Below are 16,085 nucleotides of genomic sequence, written 5' to 3' on the forward strand. Positions count from 1 at the left end.
GGAAAATCTTTCATTGAGCTCCGCGTTTTATTTAGGCTGTGATTGAAGCCAGTGTTTATAAAACCGCAATCATTCAAACAGTTTATTCTGCGCAAAAGCAAGCTTGACATACTCGTATGGAATGTGCAGGACATAAAGGCTTTTCACAGCACTGACATTGGCCACGGTTTTTTGGTAGTTTATTTTTTCTGGCTTTGGCACCTTCTCCCATAATAGCGTGTTTGCATACGTCGCATCTACGTCGTGTCGACGATAATTGGGGCAGAGTGGCCCTACTGCCGCTTGGAGTTGTTGTTGAAGGTTGTTTCCCTATGACTGCTTCAATCTTATGTATGGTGTGATAGTTCAGGCCCTGGAGAGATCGCGACTTTATTAATGGCTTCACGAGTTCCATGGCCAGTTCCCAACCGAAGTCGAAGGATTTTCGCTTGCGTGAATCAGTCCCTTCATTTAGTGCTAAAACTGGAGATGCGTTGACGCGGCAAGTATCCAAAAAATAAGCAAACGCAGTAGTTGTCCACCGTGGGGACTTCGCTTTGCACGTGAATGAACCCATCCTTTGGTCGATGATATCGGTGCCACCCTTTGTGAAGTCGTAAAGCTTATACAAGCCTGGCTTCTTTTTGCCGTCATCCTTGGTAATCCCCAATAGAGGTTGCATGGTCGTCAACATCAACACATTCCGCATGCCAGAACTCTTCGTTTTTACTACATAAGAATGTAGGCTGAGATCAGCCTCACTCGTCTGCCAATAAATTTCGTACGAAAATTCCTCCCTACCACTCACTTGCTTCACTTCCAGGGGTATTCCTCTACGTATAGCGTTGAGGGTTCCCACTGACGTTATACCCCTGTCAAGCAACCACTGCGCGAGTGGTATGGAGGTTAACGAGCGGTCATACGAAATATTCCGACCTTGAAGGTCACCGTGTTGTTCCAGGCTTATCACCATTCCTTTTACCACCTCTTCTGTTCCACGAACGTAAAAATAAAATGGCTCTTCCTTCGGTTTACCTGAATAGACCGATGCCGTAAATGTGTATGGGAATCTGCTGGCGTTTACCGACTTGAACAGAAGGCCATATTTCGCAGGCTTGTTTGGATTATATTGCTTGAAGGCAATTTGTGTCCTCATGGGGTATAGCGTTTCGTCCAACGACAAGTAGTCACCTGGAATGACATGTTTGCCGCAGTTTTCGTTAAACATTTCGAAGACGACTCGAAATGCGGCCAACCGGTCATTCTTTCAACGTTGCAGCCTAGTATTTTGGTCGTCGAACGAAATGTTCGAAAATAAAAATTTAAAGCGGTTCTTGCTTATTGTTGCACTAAACACAGGATGCCCTTGCAGTCGATTGAAACAATACATCCGTGGAATGACCAGCCTGTCCTAAAAGCTCCCGAAAATACCCCAATCCAACAAAGACCAGCATCTTCTCGTTGTTGGTTGGGCCAAAATAGCAGTAGGCTACCTGCTGTCATCTAAAATTCTCTCTGGCAATTGAGAAATGAGTGTGGCAATTTTTCTATTTGTTTCTTGAACAATAATGTTCAAAATGTTTAAAGAAAATAATAGTTCCCATGCTTGCCGAGGAGTCTTGGCTTCTCCTCTAACACCAGTTGGGCCAGATATAATGTTAGCCCGGCCCCTTCTCCCATTGTGCACCGGTCTCGCATTAGAACAAGTAATGCTGACGCCGCCCTCTTGTCTTTTCTTTGGCTTTTCTACAAAATTTGTATAAGACTTCATTGTGTCGGGAAACTCAACAGCATCGTAGTTGTTCATGTCGAGAGAGGAATCTATGCTGTTCACCACTCACCAGTCTTTTCGATGTTATAATCCGTCGTGGTGGCGCAAACTCCGGTTGAACATCGCCCATGGAAGGTAACTGGTCGTCAATCTCGATCGGAATCGCTGTTGCGGACGTTGACGGAGAAGAATCCGCTTCTTCATCTGAATCGGAGTGCCATAAATCCTCCAAATCATCCACCTGGCTTTCGTCGTCAGAATCCAGTAAAACATGTTGCAATATTTCTTCAGCACTGAACCCTTGCCTTGCCATGTTTTATTTAAAAGTGAAAAGGACGTAATTTTTTTATAATGGCGTTGAAATACTAAAGAAAATGTATAATGATATGAAACAAATTGTTAGTCACATAGAAACTAGTTAGAAAAAAACTGTTACACAGAATTATAAAAGTCAAGAATAAACCAAAACTTTGCAATATAATAAATTGTCAGACCGTTGTCAAAAATTGTGAAGTGCACTTTACATATTTACTCATGATGAAACTATATGAATGTTATGGTTATCTATGGTGACTCAGATTAGCTTCTTGAGCAATGCTTCACGTTTATGATAAACTACACGTAGAAGGGAAATCCAACAGGCGTTTGCACAATTCATCGTTTAGCGACGTAGATTCGACGAAAGCGGCGTAATAATTAGTAGGCCTACCTGGTATCAATATTGGGTGTTTCTGCAATGTTGCGTTATGACCATGAACGCCACGTGGCTTGAAAAACAACATTATAACGCTGAATGAAACCATGTGCATGAAACTGATAATCTATCTAATAAAATTATCTCTGATGTAAATTCAACGATTGGGCAATGGTATGTCTCAACAAAATTATCAAATATTTCATCATTTTGACGGCTAGAATGCATTGTTGAACCTAAACCGAAAATATAGATGCGCTGTTCATCCATAATTTTTGATATTTGTTTATATGTGTAGTGAAAATAAGCTGTCATTCTTGTTATTATATTGAAAATGAAAAGAGCAGTTTGCAAAACGTCTATATTACCATGAATGCGGTTTCATCTATTTTGATTGTCCCTTGCTGTAGGCCTACTCAGGCAAGTTGTAATTATCACAATCTAACTTTTCCCAACTATGAGCACTATATCTCGATGCGCATTTGTGTCAAAATTTTGATGGTGTCCAAAAATCAAATATTATTTACAAAATAACTCGGTCTCTTTGTCACAATCAATGTGCTAGGTCTTACGACGGGCCGCTTGTATCTCGATCGAGCGTGCTGTTTTGATTGTAAAATTCTTATGCTATAGGTTATCATCGGTCATTATCCTGAAGTAACCTCTGATTACGAAATCTGTATTATGTAACGTGTATTCTGGTCATTCGATTGCTACGTGCAGTTCTAGAGTTTTCTTTAAACTTGCTTGTTTATGCCGCTCAATGCAACGTGACCGAACGATGAGTTCGTGTGATGCAACATTACGTAACCTTCTCGAAGTTACTAGACCGAACAAACCTTTTATAAATAGTGGTGTAATTTGCGTAATGATTATTATGATGATTATTATGAGTTGATTATGAGAGTTGTGTTATGGGTTGTGGATTGGTAGTTGGTGTAGAAATTATTGTTGATTGAGAGTTGAAGAAATCGAATACAAGTAGATGAGAATTGGTGCTGATATAAATTGTGTTCGAAATTAGAGTTATTTGAGAAGCCGTTCGTTAAAGTCCTTCAAGAAGTCAGATTATCATTTCACTAGTTGAACCATTCGCATTTAATTGACTGCTTTTCGGTTTGACCCAATAACCTACGTCATTGAACCTTTCCAAGTATTTTTCCTGGTAAGAGATAGAAAGAAATCGTGACACTCTTAGAATATCCTCATATGTCACATCAACAAATACTTTTCTGACTTACCAATAGGCCTAACTAAGGTAATAAAGAAACATTCTACTAACGGACAGTTCAGTGATAAAAAAAATCCAAAAGTTTGATATTTCTTGCAAATGCAAACAATAAAAGTTTTTCATAACAAGATGAAGTTCAATAGCATTACAAGAATTCCATCACCATAATTCAAAAAGAACCTTTCCATTACTTGGGTTGACCCTTGCGATTACTCCGCATATGGGTTATGTCAGGCGCGGATTTATGGGGGGGGGCCAGGGGGCCCTGGCCCCCCCGAAATTTTGTGAAAAATTGTATGTTTCCGCATCAAATGGTTTGATATGCTTCTAAACAGCTGATATTAGTCCCTCGGCATCACAATTGATGAAAATGGTTGTTTTAATGTCTATTTTCTAGCATATCGTATATGTCGTAGTATCATTGTTCATATCTGTTTAGCTTTTTCTTTCTTTTTAATTGATTTTCAAATTTTCTGCCCCCCCCCCCCCCCCCCGAAAAAAACTCTTAGATTCGCGCCTGGGTTATGTTATGTACCACTATAGTTCACCGTACTGCCAATTGCCTAAAGCATGAAAAAAGTTGCATCTGTCTGCGGTTATAAGTTATATTTTTTTCTAAATTCAACTAAAACAGCTATTCGCATTATGAAACAGTTGGATAAGTGCCATAAATCAAACCATGGAATAAGTTTGTTTCCCTATAAAAACGCCTGCCTGCAAAATGATACCATGTTCATAAAAATTACTAGATGTACATAACGCAATATACTTTATGATATTATATTTTCTGATTATACATTTCCAGTCCTTGTCACAGACTGCATAATGCTTACTCATTCACTTTCAATGTAACTGAAAGTAGTTGTTAGATAAAACTTATATATCACACGCGCTATCAAGTAAAAGCGTTCTATTTTACATTGATTCGATTGGCTCAATATGAGATGGCTACTTCTAAACTACACTTATGAAGGCAAAGTCTGCAATTACTTGAATTTTTGCAGGTGTTACCTACAATAAATAATGCGATTAATCGAATACCATTCTCACACAACTCGTGAATATGTCTAGTCAATCAGCGCTGACATAATGCTGGATGATGCATTATTGTTTATTGAATAATTTAGTAAATATGCGTAACTTCATCTGTTTGTTATTGTGAGACGAAACTAGGAAGAATGGAAATAGAAATGGATAAAATAAAGGTATTTTTATTCAATGTAAACGCGCTGCCGCGTGTCATTATCTAACTACAATATCTCTCGCCGCTAGCCTATGTCGATTCATCGTTTTCTGACGTCACGTCCATTCGACAATAAACGATTTCTTTCATGCATTCTCAGTTCAGGTTGGCAGTTACCGGCCTTTCCGTCGATTCAACGTTGCAAGACGTCACATAAGTTCATATCTTTAGTTTGGTAAACGGAGATAAGATTTCATTGTGACATTGCTATGTAAACTTATATTTCACATGAGACAACTTGACAAGTAAATACACAAGTTTTCACAATTTATGACGAGTTATAGCACATGGAAATGTTACGCTACAATTGCTTTGCGAGGTACTGCATTGCGGTTTAATTTATCAGTGACAGTGAACCTGGTACAAGAAGCCTCGAATATATTGATTCAACTAAGCCGCATCACGTATAAACGTGGTGGAACAATCGTCCTTTTCACAAAAGCGTGATGTTCTGGTTTATCCTACACAAATGAGAAGCGTATTGCATTTCAAATCTTTACATGTCGACTTGGAAATAAATGTTTACAAGTATATGTGAGAAGCTTTGGGAACATCGACGCTTTTTCTGCTTTTGATAGTGTGTCGGACAAAAGGAAAGATTTGAAACCAAAATCATAATATGTTACAGCGCAGCTTCTACAGTAGGTAAATTTCTAATTATTCAAAAAAGCGTTGTGGCCCAAACAGAACAATCTAAAAACAGTCTACAACGTTGAATATGTCACAGGAAATGAGAGTGAAACAAAGCAAGTCGATCACTTTCAATACTTATCTCACATTTTACATCAAATCTACTCCAAATGACGCTGAGTCATTGCAATAACGTTGTAGCCTATGCTTTGTTTCATTGAAAGGACATCATTGTCGCTCTAGCTAGATGCATTGGCATCAAGTCTTATGTTTAATTTTACGCAATTTCAACCGCAAGCGACGGTAACTCATCGTATCAAAGTTGAAGCTTTTCTTGTATCGACTTCGCTTATAAGCCGTGGTGAGAACAAAAGGTCCACGCATACTTGCAATTTCCTTCACGCTGTGAAGCAGTTAGGATTAACGAGACATGGGCCAAATTAATTACTTTCATCCAGCTGGTGGGAAAATTTTGAACAATAGAATATGAAATATTTTAGAGGATGTGCTGAGAAATGCCTTATATCTCTCAATTTATAACCTTTATTCGCTCAAAATTTCAGCTCAATAGAGGTGAATGAAAGTTAGGAAAAGTCAAGAAATCTCGTAGTGGCAGCCTCAGTGGTATTAGAGATACAACTGTTGATGCAAAAAAGTTGAATTGACAGCCCCCCCCCAACCTTCAAAGAGTTAAATCGTTATCCCTTACGTTACTAGCAAGGCAGCAAAGTACAATCGTGTTGACAATGTCTTCGATGTATATCTGAAAAATAACATCAAGTCTTCAGCAAGAAACTGGCGAGGATCTGGATGTTACGTGGCTGTCACGCGTAATACTCGTCTTCCTCTCAATTGGTCTGAGTTTTTGAGAAATGACAGCAACAAAACTGCGTTATATCAACTGGTTCAACAAGCTGTGATAAGATTGTTGTAACATTGTTAGATACAGCTCTTAGTAATCAAACATTGGACATGTCTGAGATTTCCCCGTGTGATCACGAAGAGGCAGACACCCGTATGCTTCTCCATGTGAAACATGGAAAATCCGATGCAATAATCAAAACTTTAAATACTGATGTGGTAATTATTGCAATTTCGTGTTTTGACAAATTAGAAATCTTTTCGTGTTTTGACAAATTAGAAATCTGTAAACTATGGGTTTAATTTGGAGTTGGAGAAAAAACTCGCTTCATTCTAATCCATGATATTATTTCATCTTTACATCAATCTCTGATGATTTGCGTTTCATTGCCTTTGTTTTATGCTATCACAGGCTGTGATAGGCTACTGTTTCGTCTTTTTTCGGTTTTGGAAAAAAGGCTTGGGATGGTTGGATGCTTAATCTTACCGAAATGTGTGGTTTATTTAACTCTCTGAATTTCTCAAGCTCTCCTAGTTCTATAAATGACATACAAAAGTATGTCATGGCTCTTTATGGCAATGGTCCTACTATCACGGATGTAGACGATTGCCGTTATATGATGTTTACCAATGGTTGCATTATTCAAAGGCTGCCACCAACGTCAGCTGCTCTGATGCAGCATTCACACAGAGCGATATATCAAGCTGAAATATGGAAATCAAGCCTCGTAAATGTTCAGCAACTATCTTCGTATTTAGCTTGGGGTTGGAAACATAATGATGCAAATCAGCTTGTTTCGTTTTGGACCTCAAGCCAATCCGCATCATCGATTCACGAAATGATACATCATTGTAGTTGCCAATCTACTTATGGCTCTCAATATTCCTGTAAGAAAAAATCCATAAAATGCACAAGCCTTTGTTCATGCAAGTACGAAACATGCAATTCGACCACACAATCTCCAATCCTCTCTGATGTTTCATCTTCAATCCACATTGACGTTTCATCTCCAATCCACACTGACCATTCAAGAAATGCTTTTGATTTTCTAAATTCTATGTTGTAACTTGAAAAAATTTGTCGTACGAATTTTCTTAACATCAAATTACGTATGGTATGAATTTAACACTAAAATTCGCTACTGGAAGTTTTTTCATCTTGAATTGACAGTGTTAAGACTCAGACATTGCATAATCTGGTGTCGTGTATTCATTTGATTTGTAGGTCATAATTACATAACTTATTATTTTAACTTTTAAAGTGGCATGACTAAAAGGGAAATTCACCCCTGGTAGTTGCTTTTCTGGTTATATCCTTGATGACGTCATTATTGCGTCATACTGTACTGGTATTGTTGTTATTGCTTGCACTTGCAAAATTTTAAGCATTTGCAAAACTTATAATGATAGTATTTGATCGCTTTTTTCAGAATAAACTTACCTTTGGTTCCTAAATTTCAAGTTGTCTCATCTTAATAATGTAATGATGACGTCATAAAAGATGCAATCATGACGAAACTACTTTTGGGAATTGTGAAATGATATTAGTAACCGGTACTCCAAGTAAAACCAACAGCAAACGACCAAAATAGGTTAAAAAAGCAAAAAAAAAGAGATTGATGACGTCATAATGACGTCATCAATCAAACTATTTTGTGTTTGTTTTGTCTCACTTGTTTGTGTGTGCTTTTTAAGTTAAAATATGCAAAATCGAATATGCAATTGCACAAAATGCCGTAAAAACAGCTGAAACGTGATTTTTGGGGAAATCCCCGATTTGGGGGTGATCACGTGACCCAAAAAGTTGCGGTACCCACTAAAATCAAAGTTGGGTTGACCAATATGCAAAAAAACAACGTGTAACACGTTTAGCCTAAAGATTCCCCTAAGGGCCTGAACTAACAAGGAACTTCGACAGAAATTGTTAGCTATCTATGTTTGACATTTGTCACATTAAAACACGGGAAGCAGCTGACTCGATGACTAATATAGTCTTTCGCTGCTTCCTGTCTGTTGTAGATTCTAGTTATGGTGCTATTTTATTTGCATTGTCTATATTTTGTACCGTATACTTTTCTCGCAACAGACAAAATAAAAGGTTTCTCTCTCTCTCTCTCTCTCTCTATCACGCCGCTTCCAACTCTTCAGAAAGTAACTGATGTTTGTAGATCAGAAGAAGCTGCAAAATCAGACGAAGCTGCCATGGAAAGGACGCGGAGCAGGTTCATTAACCGAAATAAACTTCCGCGACGTCCGTATAAATCTAGAGAGAGAGAGATGTGAAATCATGCAGAAGATGTAGAAAACCGAACTGCCCACCCAGAGGACAAACCCAGTGTCCTGCTAAAGACAAGGTATGTCTAAAATGTCGCAAAAGTGGACATTTTGCTTCTGTATGCCACTCTAAGACGTCAAATTCTGTCAGTCGCGTAACTAGCAAGAAACACACAGGTCAAGTTAAACGAAGTGCTATTAATTCATTGCATAAGGATAGCCTACCAGCTCCGAAAAGTTAAGTTACATTACGATCAGCAAAATCTAGAAGTGTTATTGGTTCCAGTCAAGCCACGCAGGATACCGGTGCTGAAGCCACCCTTATAGGAACAGGCAAGCTTAAACAGTTAGGATACGATCTTAGCATGTTAAGTCCACCAACTAACGACCCTTTAATGACCGCAAATGGACAGTCACTTACATGCATTGGTACCAGGGGCGTATCCTCAATGGAAGCAAGGGAAGCATTGCTTCCCTTGTCAAAATTGAAAAAAGAGAAAATTACATTTTTCAGTAAAACGGTTTCGTAATTTCTTTACCTGAATACAAATTAGAACGGTTTCTAATTCATGTCACCGTGTGATTTCAGCTCGGTTTTAATTTTAAAAAAGTTGCTTACGGAAGCGAAGATTCGTATCGCTTCCCTTGCTCTCGTTTTTGCTACACTAAGAAACAAGTGAGAGACTAAGGAAAAAAAGCAGAGCAAAGTTTGCGCGAGTTATGTTTCTTTTAACTAATCCATGGAAGCAACTTTTCAATCGCTTCCTTGTCGCAGGGTTACCAGATTGGCTAAACTCCTCAAATTAGGCTTTTTTAAAATTAATTCTTCAAAATGCATAATAATCAATACTTCTGAAATATTGTAACCCTACTAGATGAAACCATGTTCTCCATTGTTCAATATATGTTCTATACTTATTTAATACTCGTAATGTGGCGGATTAAAACTCATCCACTACAGTCCTTTTATACTTGCTATTTTTCGGGCTATACTTGCAGAATTATTTTTGCTACAATTTATTGAAATCCGCTACAAGTCATAAAATGTATGTACATTTTATTATTTTTAATAGAAACAGGTAAATATATCCATTTGGTCTTTTTGTCTAATATTTTCCTTGTTTTGGCATATTTTTGTATTATTTTAGCTTTTAGACCTTATCATAGTCTGGCAACTCTGCTCTGTTAGATTTTGCGTCGCGGGCTAAAAATGAAAAAATTTAAAGCGCTGTTATGGTTATAATATCGGCCTAGTAAGCAAAAGTTTGAGCCAAATGTTATCTTTACACTGCTATCCTGGCTGGATAAACTTTGGCATAAGACAGGATATGTGAGGTCGAGGCTAAACTTGACTGAAATGAATTCTGGCTTAAGCTACTACAGCAGTAGGTAACTGTAGCTGAGTTTTTGGTGTTTTCCAATTTTAGCCGTATTTTTTACCCATTCGTGCGTAAGAGCTACCATTAATAAGTTAATAGCTGTTTATCTGCTTATAAATTTTATACAAATATTACCCTAAAAGTGTTTCCAGGAAGCACTATAATCCATTACTTGAGTGTAATTTTGCAAAAAAATTTCCGGGGTGGCATGCCCCCGAACCCCCCTAGAAAACACCCTGATCCCCCACGAGTTTTATTGCTTCCCTTGCTCAACCAACCAGGATACGCCACTGATTGGTACTTTGTACTGCGAAATAGAGTATGGAGAAATGTCTTCAAAAGAAACCATCTATGTGTGTAACGAAGTTGAAGGTTTTTTACTTGCATGGTATGTTTGCAAGCAACTTAGTATTTTGCCACCAGACTATCCTAAACCTCTAACCTTGCATCAATTGCATACTACAAAGCAAATTTCAAGTGTAAAAGAAAGCAAGTTTCATATTTCAAATCAACCTACTCTAGAAGAAGTCGATCAGATGAAACATACACTTTTGAATGAATTTCAAGATGTATTTGCAAACGATGGCGAACTCTGTCAAATGAATGTCAAGCCGATGAAAATCTCTTTGAAGAAAGAAGCACAACCATATGCTGTATCTACGCCTCGTCAAATTCCTTTGGCGTACAGACACCTTCTTAACCCTATTTCCTGTGACGTATTTTGGCCAGTTGACTTGCGGACGGGGGGGTCGTTTCGACACTAGCACTTTGAGCTCGTGTAACTCGAAAACTACCCAAGATAGAACAATCAAATTTTCACATGGTGCAGATAATTCATCTGACAACACAGCATCAAAAATCTTTTGCAATTTGTTTAACAGCACAGCTTGAAAAATCAAATAATTTGATCGCTGGTCATATTTTTTTATTTGATTTGAGAAACCGCTTCTTAATTACTTTATAATTGAGTGTGACGGGCGGATTCTTTTGTTTTGGACTTTAATCTTTTACGCGTAGACGTCGTCCACGCTTCAATGAAATCGTAATTGACGTCCGACTTGCGTTTGCTTGTTGTTTTGCCGGAGGCATCTCATAAAAATCTTTCGCTTTGTCTCAACATTTGCAGAGAGACAAAATCACCGCAAAAAACTGTTTCAAGTTCTTTTTGAGCCACATGTTATAGTCTACATATTTTCAAACGTACTGTCATCACTTGATATTAGAACTAAATCAAGCAATGAACTTTAGTAAACATTTTATTTGGCGTCAATTGTGTTTAGTTCAGTTTTCTTTTCACACTCACACTGCCTAATTTGATTATACATGATCAAGAAACACGTTGTATTTTGCAGCACATCCCAGGGAGCTATTCATTCGTTTTTAACATTGTTTCAACATCTAGAGACGTTGAATCGATTTATAAAATGACTGATTTGCTGTCTGGCAAGCGGTTGAATACAGAAAAGTAAGGTAGCCTGATGGTGTCACATGGTATTTGAACAACAACCTATCCAAAGGTAGCCACTTGCTTCGATAGGAGCTCGTTCCAACTTAGGCTCGTTCCAACTTCATGCACTTCAAAACAAAAAGCGATAAACTATGTCACGATGCATTGCAAAAGTGATATGTTTCCATACGTACCAACAATGATCACTTTGAATGAAAAAATTTTGCAAACAATTTTGATAAAGTGTAGTGATAATAATTGCTTAGTCAAATCGTATTGGTAGGTTATAGAAGAGGTCGTTTGACGTTTGTACATTGCCAAATGGAACTCCAGTTCTGTGTGACAAACTCAAAGTCGTGGGATAACGATACGAAAAATGAATACATTTAGCAAGATATCAAATCTTGCAAAAAAATCTTTTTTAGGCTGATTGCTATTGTCGTACAAAAAAAAACAATCACTAAAGTTTTGACTTTTTCCTTCGGTAAAATTGAAGGTTATTGATATTTTAAAAATACACGTTTATGTCTAAACGATTGGCATGGCTTTTTTCATGTTGTCAGCTAGATTTGCAGGATAATGTTTTCTACATTTTTTTCTAATTTGTTGGACATGCATTTTGTGGCAAGCTATTTCTTACGCATTAGAAGATTTCTTTCTCTTCAATTTTGAAATAGCACTTTAGATGCAGTTTGCGGTTGACGGCCTTACTGCAAAAGCCATCTCCATCTTTTGTGATTGATACACACTCAAAAACAAAAGGCGCGTAAACTACTGCTGGCCGATAGACCACGTCACAATACATCATAATGATGTTTTTCCGAACCAAAGACCCAGAAAACCAATTTTGTTGTATATTAGTTCAGACGTCTGCAGACGTTGAACCAATGACAAAAAGTGACTTGCTGATGTGAAACAAAGTGATTGCTGTTCCCAATGTGCAAACATTTTGATAAAAAGTAATCAAGTTTTTGCCACAGCTTTCTGGTCCACTTAGGCTACTCTGGTCAATCGACTCATGTTAAAAATTACTTATCGACATTACTGGGTAGCCTCACACTGAAGTTGTTTTGTGTAAAGTCTTGCTTGTGAAAAAGTCGAAGTAAAAACACAAAAATGAAGTGAGTTATATTTACAAAGTATTATATTCTTGAATGAACCATAGTTTTAAAAAAAAATAGTTTGAACAAGTTTTATCTGATAGAAACTATAATTGATATCATCGCGTAGGATCAAATAGCTGTGAAAATCACTTAGAGCAGCAATCCTTTGTAGTGATTTTCATTTCTCCTGCAAACCAAGGTGAACCTCAATATACAAATTTTTATGCCAAACGATAAAATTCGTTTTTCCTTTTTTTCTAATTAGTTTTATGAGACAAGGTAAACGATCCGTATAAAAAATGATTCAATTCAACATATTTCCCTTATTTTGTCAGATATGCATTTTGTGTAACAATGCTTTAGAAACATTGTTGAGAACGGTATAGCGTTTGAGATGCAGTCAAAGAATGCAACTTCGCGGTTGATGGCGTTATTACAAAACCCAATCTTTTGGCACGGAAATGTATTCGAAAACAAAAGGCCACAAAAGCAGCTGACTGATAGATTACGTTGCAATACGTTACAAAAACGAGGCATTGATTTCAGATTTTTTCAACCCAACCAACAACTTTACTCCAAATGACATAAATGTCCAAATTTATTGAGAAGAAGATATAGGCTTACACCGTTTTGTGAAAATAAGCTTTTGAAAGCCAACATTTGAATAAAAAGTTTGAATTTATTGAGTTGGTCCTAATAGTGTTTCTGCTGAGATGTATCAAACTTTTGAATCTTCGTAGAGAAAAAATAATTTTGTAATCTCTCAAGCAACTGCAAAATTACCATTTAGGTAAAGATTCAGTGCTTATACAATATGTGCAATGTTTGTCAAAGCACAATAATTTAGTTGCGCGTGTTTTTCCACAAAAGCAGAGCAATTTAAATAGCCGATGTCAAGTTCTTTTCAGTATTCTTCAATCTCTCGGTTTTATAATACATTTTAGCAACATCCATGTGAATATAAGTGTACCGGTACTGCAGAAGTTTATTGGGGGGTCAAGAACTCACTCCTTGTTATTTTCCGACAAGAAATCAACAAGAAACTTACCACATCAGTCGGTTTGTTTTATGAGATAAACTGAGTTTTGTCAAGAATTTTCGTATTGCTTCTTGTTATAAGTTAGAAACAAAATGTATTCGCCATAGAAAACTATGTAAAATGACATCTTTTTCAACATGGTTTATCGTATGCTCTCTGATAATTTCAAAGAAACTCAGATGTAATTAAAAGATTAATCAAAGCAACTCAAAACTCTGGTTTGCAAACAAAAGGCGGAATCATTACGGTTGAATGCGTTCCAACAAAACCAAGTCATGAGATAGCTGCGTCGCAGTTCCACGCACGGCGGCACTCAGTAATCCTGTTAATCCGTATAATTTGAAAACAAAAGGGCTAGCTAGTAGCAGACTAAAATACCAGAGTATGTTATGAAAATCATGTCATATCTCTAAAACTATAGACAATAGCAACGTCATTTAAATCGAAATAAATTCTTGAATAATTTTTAGGAAAAGTCAAAAAATTTCAAAGGTGTGGATTGCGTAGTTCTTTAGTAATATTGCTTTGAAAAGTACCAAATCCCACCAGACCCCCCCGTCACAGGACAAACGGTTAAAGAAGAACTTGAAAAACAAGTTGCAGCTGGTGTTATAGAACCAGTTACAGAAGCAACTGATTGGGTTCATCCTATCGTTGTAGTGCCAAAGCCAAAAGAAGGTATTCGATTATGTGTTGATCTTCAAAAATTAAATCAATACGTTTGACGCTCTTACTATCCATCAAAGAAGCCACAAAATTTTGAACAATAAAATATGAAATATTTCAGAGGATGTGCTGAGAAATGCCTTATATCTCTCAATTTATAACCTTTATTTGCTCAAAATTTCAGCTCAATAGAGGTGAATGAAAGTTAGGAAAAGTCAAGAAATCTCGTAGTCACAGCCTCAGCGGTTTTAGAGATACAACTGTTGATGCAAAAAAGTTAAATTGACAGCCCCTCCCCCCAACCTTCAAAGAGTTAAGAAAGGTTATGTTAGATCTTTCTGGAATATTTGTTAACTATAATTGTTTCTTTTTAGTCGTCGTCGTCGTGTGAGCCTCTGGGGCCGAGGGTCTATCCTTTTACCACCCCAGATTCACGATGTTTCCGGACTACACTGGAAGGATACTATAGAGCAGCCAGTCTTTGGTTTCATCATCCATGACACACAGACCTTCCACTCCGTTAGGTGGCTTGAAGATGGAGCAGTCATTGATGATGTGGTCTGCGGTCTGTTTCTCGGCACCACATTCACAAGAGGAGGAAGAGGCTATTCCCCATTGGTGCATGGTTGAGCGGAAAAGCCCAACGCCCGTACGGAGACGGTTGAGGCGCACCCATGCCTGTCTTGGTAGTGTTAGACCGATGGGGCGTCTGTTGACGTCGGGGATGAACGAATAGAGTCTGGTGGTGGTTGACTTTCATTCAGAACTCCATTTATGGTCCGCCCAAGCAGCCGCAGACATGTCTTGTACAGCAGCTTCGTTGATATGAAGTTGAGCGGCTGGCACGAATGGGTTTCTTGATTTCAGTCGACGGGGGTGCTCGTTTGGGAGAGCAGAGATCTTGTGGTGGAGAAGGTGGTTAAGCTCCAGTGCCCGTCGACCGAGGGACAGAGTGGCTTCTTCGCGACGAAGCTCAGTGAGTTGGATGCCAGCGAGAATGGGGAGATTGTCCAATGGTGTGGGACGAAGGCATCCGGTCACTGTGCGCAGTGCGCTGTTTATGGTAGTGTCGATGTTATGGCAGTGAGCACTGCAGCACCAAACAGGTGCACAGTACTCTGCTGAAGAGTAGACAAGGGCTAAGGCTGCTATACCTACGCAAAGTGTCAGCCCTCGCCCCCCAGCTAGAGCCTGCCAGGCGCTTGAGTACCGCAGCGCGAGATGTGAGTTTCTTGCGCAGTGACACCAAATGATGACGGTATGTGAGCGATCTGTCCAATGTCACCCCAAAATATCTTGGTTCGGGGCAGAAGAACAAAGATTTTCCGTTGTTCTGGACGTGTAGCTCACGATCAGCTTCCCGATTATGGAGGTGGAAAGCTGCTGCCACAGTTTTGGTTTCGCTGAGTTTCAGTCGCCAGTTATGGAGATAGGCTGAGAGAGTTTTCATGTCCTGGCTCAAGGTGTCTTCTAGATTTTCCCACGACTTTGTGGAGTGGAGAATTGCCAGGTCGTCCGCATAAGCGTATTTTGCGGAGACCGTAGTTGGCAGGTTGTGGGTGTAGATGTTGAAAAGAAGTGGAGCCAGGACCGATCCCTGTGGGACGCCGTTTTTCAGGCGTCTCAGTCTGCTTCGCCGTGAGCTACCGGTGGTGAGGGTAAAGCTTCGATTCCGACAAGTTCCATGATCATATGAACCATATGTCGGTCAGGAAGCAGGCGAAGCAGCTTGCAAGTAAGGCCGCGATGCCATACGGTGTCATAGGCA

This window comes from Aplidium turbinatum, chromosome 8 (assembly GCF_918807975.1).
Source record: "Aplidium turbinatum chromosome 8, kaAplTurb1.1, whole genome shotgun sequence".
In the NCBI taxonomy this organism is placed as follows: domain Eukaryota; kingdom Metazoa; phylum Chordata; class Ascidiacea; order Aplousobranchia; family Polyclinidae; genus Aplidium; species Aplidium turbinatum.